Here is a 9,000-nt window from a genome sequence, read left to right as displayed (position 1 = left end):
CCTGTCTCCCTTGAGTTTTTTTAATAGCTCCCAAGCGCACTGATGATGCGAGCTCTAGTAATGTGGATCCCTCAAACTCATAAGACGGCAGTTGATTTTTAACTCGAACACAATTGACTTCCTGTCAACAAAAAGTACGTTGCCGCCCATGTGCTGATAGAAGCACGGGTAGAATACGACACTGACTTCGCCATATGGCTTTAATGCACATTCCTATACGGACCTACTCATTCCCCAGTCAATATCCCTGGATCGCTATGCCTCAACCTAGCAATCGCAAGAAAATAGCCGTAATTGACCGGAAAAAAGTATTGGTGTCAAAATGCACAGACACGCTGCACGTGGTGTATTCAAATGTTTTACGTACATAAAATTAGGGAAAGCACTCTTCTATATTCCAGTGGTTTTGCATCAAAGAAAGAACACGTCCTGATAGATATATAGTTTATTTGTGTATTCTTTGTTTTTTTTTTTTTAAATAAATGTTATTACATAAAAGCCACAGAATGTGGGGTGGAGTTTTCCTCACATAATTGCAAAGCATCAGATTGCAAAGGATTTTACCTTTACATTTCGCAGGAAAGAAGAGACTAAAATCTTAGTAAAGATTGATCTAAATGTCGGTCTGTTGTCTAAGATATCTCAATTTCCCTTTCAATGTCCTTAATATCTCAGTTCAATACGTATAGCAATGTAGAAATTCACTCACCAAATCGGGCAAAGTTGGAGCGACAGTAAAAATGTCCGGGTGATATCCAGGCTCGACCATAGTGGAAACAAAGGATAACGCTAGATAAAAGATTATCTACTAATAACTCTGATAACTAAAACCGTAGACAAGCTTAAGAGCCGCAAGAGCAATCTGGTTCAACAAAACCGGCTTTGAACACACGAGGTCCTCTTTCTGTAAGTTGATATACCTCGTGACGAAGATTAGTGGCAGGCAGTTATAAATTAAAAGTTATGACTGATAAATTATTGCTACCTACAGTCGACGCCCGAAACCTTATTACTGGAAATCAATGCTCGACTTAAACTTACGCTAACTGCGGAAAAACATACTGCACAATAACGGGAATTAACGCAAAAGATGTGCAAAAACTTCAAAATGCGGGAAGTTAATGCAATTTACACACAAGGAAACAGAATTTCTTAGACAACAGGAACAAATTTATTTTAACACTTCGTGTAAAATTCTGAAATGCAAAGAATGTTCATGGAATTGTTCCTAAGCGTAGAGTTAAGCAAAAGCCTTCGCTCCAATAATAAATGGTCCTCAATGACAATCTTGAAACCTATCGAATAATCTACCGGTTGATATAAGAACTGAGGTTTGCTTAAGTTTTTTTAAACCAAAGTCAAGACCCTTTTTTTTTGTCGTTGCTTTTAAATGTTCCTTACTTTGCATATAATAATACTATTATTATTATTATTATTATTATTATTATTATTATTATTATTATTATTATTATTATTATTATTATTATTATTATTATTATTAAGCAAAATAATCTGGCCACTTTGACTGCTCTTCACAGTGCCATTCGGTGGATCTCCACCCTGACAAAACAATGTTTTTTAACTTTCTGGCGGTGTATCGAGAATCGGGGCGGAAATCATGGGAATTAAGGTCGCGGAAATACATGGACCGCGGAGCCGGGGGAAAATTATTTCAATTGAAAAATAACTGTTTTACTGCTTTCATAGATATGTGATAATTAATGAAGACTTTCGCCAGTGAGTGAGTGTTGTGGTACGCGGTAAATTGATTTCTTCATTTAGGACATGCAATATGGCGGCCCTTCCGTTAAAAATGATGTATGAATCAGTTAGGATCGACAGGACAACAATTTGAAGAAAACATCACTTCATTCAAACAGAGATTACGCTGCAGAGGCTACCTCGATAACCTTACAGATAAAACTCTTTCAGAGTTCAATTTCAGCGAAAGAATGTCGGTATTAAAACATTGTGCCGTTTGTTACGGAATATCGCCCTTCTGTGCCTAACCGAAAACCATTCAGATGACTGAATTGCATTTGATAGAAAATCAACCTCTGCTAAGAGAAATCTACAAAGACCATTCCCTGTTTTCGTACAAAAAGGGGGATCTTTGAAAGATGTACTCGTAAGAGCAAATTAGCTTTTGAAGGTCATCCTATCTTGACCAATAGGAGCCGTGTTTGGCCTGTCTTCATTTTTTTTTTTCTTTTTTTTTTACCAAACAAGCTCTTCCATGTCCGAATTCATATTTCCCGACATTTTAAATTTCGTTGAGTAAAACCAAAAGCCGCTGACCACGAAAATCTATTTTCTCAATTTAGCCTTAAATTCGACTTCAGTTAAGTTCGACGTCTGAATCAACTGCTGAACGTAATTATGTGGGTCTACTTTAATAGCTTTTCGGTTGGGCTCATGCAACGTTCGACGTATGAACCTGGCCTCAGTTTGGGAAATATCACAGCCACTGTAACTCATCCGCTTAGTCATATGAGGCCGCTCTTTTTGTGATAGGCTTCTGGTAGGTTGGCAGGTGTTCCTTAATATTTGAAGTCGTACCTCCTTCACGAGAGTACGGTACTCAACTCCAACGTAGTTAATACATAGACACAACCACGTCATGCATAACCTTCATCTACGAAAGCCGTACACGTAAACTTCGGTGTCGTTTCACAAAACGTGTTTAAGTTTTCATCGGCCACCTCAATTTTCAAAGAATCGGCTTGGTTTATATATATGTATTATACAGTATTGAGTACTTTTCTTTGTTGTGAATGTTGGGCTCATTTTGTTATAGCAAAACAATGCGACAGGTCTCTCTCGCTGTCCATTTTATTTCCAGAAGATCAATTCATAGATATAAGCATAATACTATCAGTCAAAATAAAGATTAACTTGGTCACGAACTGTTTCGTATCCAGTTTCCCAAAAGTTCAGAGATCATTCGGGACATAACCTATCTTAGCTAGGCGATGCTTCGTAAAAGTAATGTCGTTTAATATTTTGAATTGAAAGCTTCTAATAATATGACTTATATTAAGAAACACTTTCGCAGCACTTAATCATCAAGGCCAAAATTTTCTTTCAATTGTTATAAAGCCTCTGGAAGGTTTTGCTTTTCGGACACTAACAAGTGATAAAACTGTTTACTTTGACTAGATAATGGGTTAAATATTTTTTCTCCACAACAACCCCAATTCCTTTTCCTTTTCGCTAAGATTCATAGTCTTCGGGTGGGTAGGAATCGCACTTCTCACCCGGCTGTCCACTTTAAAAAATTTGTATTTCTCAAGCCAGGACCTATTGCATTGTTACGTTTCCCTTTTTTTATCACTATCTGCTACTTCCGATATAACATTGAAGCCCATTTCTTCCAGCCATATGCAATGTCCACCACAAATCGACCCCCACCCCCTCCACATTCCTTGTGACAAAAAAAAAAAAAAAAAAAGAATAGCCATAGTTCTCCAAGAGCGTGTGGAATGCATAAAACCAAATGCAAGGCTGATTGGACAGCTAAAAAGGGTAATTTCATTGCCCAATATTTCGGTTACACGATATTTACCCTATTCATGGGCTACAAAAGCTACATAAATATTGGAAATAAATGGTTTACAGCATTTAAACACGAGAGTTTGAAAAATGTAAAATAATATAAAACCATACCTGGGTTGTTCCCGTAATTCCCGTATCATCGGTAATTGCCTCATCACGCACCTTGTTATTTTGGGCCGATGGCCTAGCTCTTCTTGGAAAAGATCGTTGAGCCCTTTGTCAGCGGTGCAACGCCGGCGACTAACCGCTGGCCAAAGAGCCCGAGGACTCTGGGTAAGAGATTGGCTTTCTTTCGGCGGGCAGGGCAATCTCGTACCCAGAGTCCTCAGGCTTTTTGGTCAGCGGGGCGGCGCCAGGAGAGACTCTGGGATAATGGAATTTCTTATCCCAGAAAACGTGGGATTCCGGTCTTTGTGCGCATGCTTAAGATTAAAACGGAAGTCAAATGCCCCAAAATGGCAGTCGTGTTGATGTTTTCGGGCCTGAAGGTTTTATCGGGCCTTGAAAGTGTTCGAGAAAGCCAAAGTTGGTTCTTACACGCGATCAAAGGAACTGGATTTTTTCCCGTAAGAGCGGATCAAAGCAACTGGATTTTTTATCCTGTAAGAGCGAGCGAACGGTGGACTTGATTCGACATATCATTGCTACAACACATACAGACAAGTAAATAACAATTATTTCTTTATTATTTTTTATACTTACAAATAAAAAGGAACCATCACTTCTCCTCTCACAGAACTGTGCAGCTGACTGTGTGTTGAATTTATGTTTAAATTACCTTCGCCCTTCCCTTTACAGTTTATTTCCAAATGGGATTTGTTTAAGTTATGTCTGTTTATTAGTTATTGCTTCAATGAACACATAGTGTAAGTTATCGTTTGACAATTTAAATCACCTCTTGATATTTACTGTTTTTGCCTCTTTTTAATTGCAATAGAATGAATTGTGTGCACGCTTTTCTTAAAGTGAATATAATTAGAATGTTATATCTGTTCAGTTGCAAGCTAGTACAATTTAAACATCAGCACATTTTTATACATCTGTCCTGAATGACATGTCATGAGCAGCTTTGAAGTTTTTCTTTCTGAATAGACATTCCTTTTGCCAAGCTTCTGATAGTCTGAAATGTCAGCCGTCTCCTCTCCCTAACCCACTGGGGACGCACTCCCTCTGGGTTAGGAAGAGGAGACAGCTGACATTTCAGACTAAACTTCTGACGAATCTGATAGAGAGTGCTCACATCTTGCATGGTTTTAGTGCTGTAGAGTTGCTCCCAGGTATACTATATATCTAGAAATAAAATGAAGTAGTAATAATTTTTTAACAGTGTTTTAAATGCATAATTTCCAGTGCATGTTGGGTTTATTCAATTCAAATCCCAATACTACCTAGTACCAAACTTTTTCCTGGCACAGGCTATGAAATTAAGGACAGTGAGTTGTGTTGAGGTTTGTTAACTTTTCTGCCTAACCACAGAGTATTTACATGAGAACTGTGTAGAGAGTGGTCATCACCTCTCATCAGTAAATTAGTTATAATGTGATTGTTGAGAGACTGTTGATATCCTGACTATGATATTTCACTTAGTCAATTTCTATACCATGTATATAATCTCCTCAGTCTGTCCTTGTATATTTAATCAAGGTAAAATTAAAACTATCTTATGTGAGTTCTCATATTTTTGGGTGTGTACTATAGGAAGCACAGGGAAGGGGTTAATAGATTGGGGAATTTGTGTTTATATTATTAATTTACATAAATTGGTGGGGCCCAACTTCATTTGGTTGTGGAGTGTACTCTTTAACTAAGAGCTGAGTCAGATAGCTCAGGTACTGACACACATTACCTAATTTATTTTGATTAAAGGGTACAACTGGTAAATTGATAATTTCTGAAGGATTTGCCATTTCTTTCCAGTACTGAATGGTGATCTGATTTGGTATCACACTTTTAATTATTGACTTCAGGCAAGGGAAGTACTCAACCAACACTCTGCTGAATAGTATAATATAATCTCTTCTCTGATCTTGCTGCTCTCGAGTTGACAACAGATAATTATTATTGTCAAACTCCCCAATATCCTGAATGATTGGCACAGTGTTGTTGAGACCTTTGCTGGACACCCTGTCAAAAGTAATGAACTGTGTAAATTATCCAGTGCTTGTGGGAATTTGTTGTCCCTTGACAATAATGTTAGCTAAGACCTAAAAATAAAACAACTATTGACTCTTAGTTCAAGCCCTTCCTGGACTCTAATGGTCTATCATGCCACAATCTAGGTCATCCAGCATATTGCATAATGTTTGGTGGGACTGGGCCAAGTCTAGTGAGCTGCATTGACCAAAGATCTGCAGCAGCTCTGTTTAGGGCGTTAGAGGCGTCAACAAGAAGAACAGCGTCTGTTTCATTGGCGTCAAAAATATTGTGCATTGCATGAATAACAGCCTAACTCCCACTTTTATGGCCTGCGCACACCTGCAGTGAGCCGCTTGCTTTGACGGCATTTGGTTTTGTTACTCTCATCACCCATTTCCCAATTATCCTCCATATTACTTCACCAACCCCAATCAGCCGGACCGCGCTCTCTCCTTAATAATAATAATAATAATAATAATAATAATAATAATAATGATTGTTATTATTATCATCATTGTGGAAAATATTTAATATTTTTGCTGTTTAAATGAGTAATATTAAAAGAGAAACGTTTTTAAGGTGGGTAATTGATTTTAGTGTCCTTTGTGTTAAACTTGTTTTAATAATAACATGAAGAAATGATAGGAAGGGTTGCCAAAATAATTATGTTAGTTAATCTCCCCATTATAAGTGGAGTGTTTGATACCAAGGATATATGATGAAAGTGGTCACTTTCTGTACAAGGCTGTGCAAACATCATCTGGTCGCATGTCACACAAACGGGGGGTACTTGGCTCCCATGTTCATGTACAACAGGTACACTTGCAGTAGAATGAAATCGAGCAGAGACCTTCTCCTGTATCTCCTCAATGATAATTGTGTCCCAATTGAACCCTTCAAGGGAAGACTTGGTGTTCTTCCTTATGACATATAACACAGAAGGTCACAGCACTGCTCATCTATTTTTTTCCAACAACTGGTACTTTAGGCATGATTTCACACTTTGCAATAGCATAATTGCTTTGGAAATCTCAACAGGAATATTTGTCTGCAAGGGAACCCACAGTTTCCTTGTCTCATCCTTCTTCAATGGAGTTTTTGCATGTTCGTGATCAGAAGTAACATTTTAAAAAAGTTAAATCATTTTTACTTACATATTAATATACAGCCTTTAACAGAGTACAATTAAACCATCGTTACCTTTAAATTTTTGCCATCTTAATTTTAAACTCAGTGTGCATTATATGTTTGGTTATATAAAAACTCCAAGCAATATTATAACTTTTGTATTTTAAGATTGAGGAGACTTAATATTCATAAGCCCCATGGTTTCTTAGCCTCCTCTCCACTTATGCTTTTCTTTTATTTGTTTGTCTCTGTACGTTGGGAAATAAATAAATGTAAATATTTTTAAAGTATATCTGCATTTGGAAGACCAGCTTTCTTCAGTATTATCTACACCTGTTCTTTGACAGGTCAAGTTGGGTGGCTACTTCACTGTCACAATGTGTTGACTTTCTTGCAGAGAAGATGGTTGTAAGTAGCAGACTCACAACAAGTCTTTATTCTCAACTGCCCCTCTACTGTAAATCTGTATGTACTGGCTATTACATTTGAGATTTAACTTTCATCTTAAGGTAACCTATAAAACAACGGCCTTTTACACTTTTAAACGTTTACATTCAAAACAAAATCTCTCAACATTTGAGAAAATGTTCCACACGCCATTATAATGCTGAAAATAAAATAGATTACCTCCGCCTCTAAAAGGGATTTTTTTTCTGAGTGGTTAGCTAGCTTTGGCAAGATGGGCCGTGACTGAAAAAAGTGAAACGTTTGCTCCGTGTGCGGCGTTTGATCATCGTGGAGATGTGTTCAGCGTTTCCCTTGTGGCAAAACCGAAGGGGAAACGGCAACCTGAGATGGACTTCGCTCCACAACAGATCTCTTCATCTCCAAATTTTCATCCACAACAAGGTAAGTAGCTGCTTGCATTTTGCCGTGTTTTACCATCGTATGGCAGTAGTGCAACTTCCCACGCTAAAACGACTGATGTTTCGTCGGCTAGAAATTGTTGCACTGACAATGACATAATTCAAAACCCGTCTTTGAATTGGAGTGTTTCTAATTTTTGATGTAAATGGAGGCGATAGGAAAAAAAAAAACGTGACACACACATAAAAATTACAAAGCTCCGAGTTTGACATTTCAAATCTCCCTCCAAAACAGGGAAGTTGGTTCGGGGGGTTTCCGGTTTGGTTAACTTCCGCAAATGACCAACGGACTTCCTGTCGGTCTTCCATTGTTATGCAGACGACCAATCAAAAAAATTATATTTTTCCATTATCCCAGAGTCTCTCCTGGCGCCGCCCCGCTGACCAAAAAGCCTGAGGACTCTGGGTACGAGATTGCGGGCAGGGTTTTTTCGAAACCGATTAGTATTAAAAGTTCACTGAGGTTTTCAACTCCCTCATTAAAGATGATTTTAAATTAACAATTGATTCATGCGTCAGCGTGCTTCATCGAGATATGAAGCACGCGGGAAGTTTGGAGAGCACGAAAGATGCGTAAGAGTTGCTCGAGGCGTAGCCGAGAGCAACTCTAGCTTCTTGAGTGCTCTCCAAACCTCCCAAGTGCTTCATATCTCGATGAATGCAAAGCTGACGCATGAATCAATTGTTTTATAACATTCTCAACGGGGTAGTTTTTAAACCCGTTGATTCTGGGTTGACCAGAGGTTTCCCAAGCATTCAGCCAATGTGCAAAATGGTAATAAACAACCCCATGTTCGGCAAAAATACACATCTTACAGGGTAAAAAAGGCAACACCCCTTTGGTCTAAAGTAGTTAAAGTTTCTAATTATGGAATAAAATACACTGGTTGCCAATTAAAAATTTTCCAAAAAACAAACTTGAAAATTTAATCCTCGCGTTTAATACATCACTTACATGGGAGAATTCTTTCCGCTTGCGAGGACATGTCGGTTTGTTTACGCAAGATTTACGCAGTTGTCACGTCTAATGAATGAAAATAGAAAGAAAACAGACAACTGAAGCTTCCCGAAATGAAAAATTTATTCAGTTAAGTCTTAGTTCTAAGAAGCAAAGGCGTACAATTTTTAATCCGAGACGATAAACGCGCAAGTGATTTGAAGTGAAATTGCAAGTCCATTTTGAAGTGAATTTATCGAACCGTGTGCACGGTTTTCAAAAATTTCGCAAAAAAAAAACTGTTAGGAATACGAAGAAGCGGTCAGGTAGAAAAGTATATTTAAGTACAAATTCACAATCAGACCTGTAATTTCTTGT

General features: G+C 37.9%; 1 pseudogene across 1 annotated transcript in view; it reads right to left on the bottom strand.

Moving 5' to 3' along the window:
• LOC146489502 (TNF receptor-associated factor 6-like) overlaps nt 1-1,313 on the bottom strand; it is a 7,345-nt pseudogene extending 6,032 nt beyond the window's left edge. The window contains exon 1 of the transcript XR_014865068.1: nt 710-1,313. The product of XR_014865068.1 is annotated as a TNF receptor-associated factor 6-like (transcript). The remainder of the gene's footprint in view (nt 1-709) is intronic.
• Between the last annotated feature and the right edge of the window lie 7,687 nt (nt 1,314-9,000).

Source organism: Pavona decussata, unplaced genomic scaffold (assembly GCF_977016875.1).
Source record: "Pavona decussata unplaced genomic scaffold, jaPavDecu1.1 SCAFFOLD_6, whole genome shotgun sequence".
Classification (NCBI taxonomy): domain Eukaryota; kingdom Metazoa; phylum Cnidaria; class Anthozoa; order Scleractinia; family Agariciidae; genus Pavona; species Pavona decussata.
Note: the sequence above shows the minus strand (reverse complement) of the source record. Positions and strands in the feature narration are given on the sequence as shown.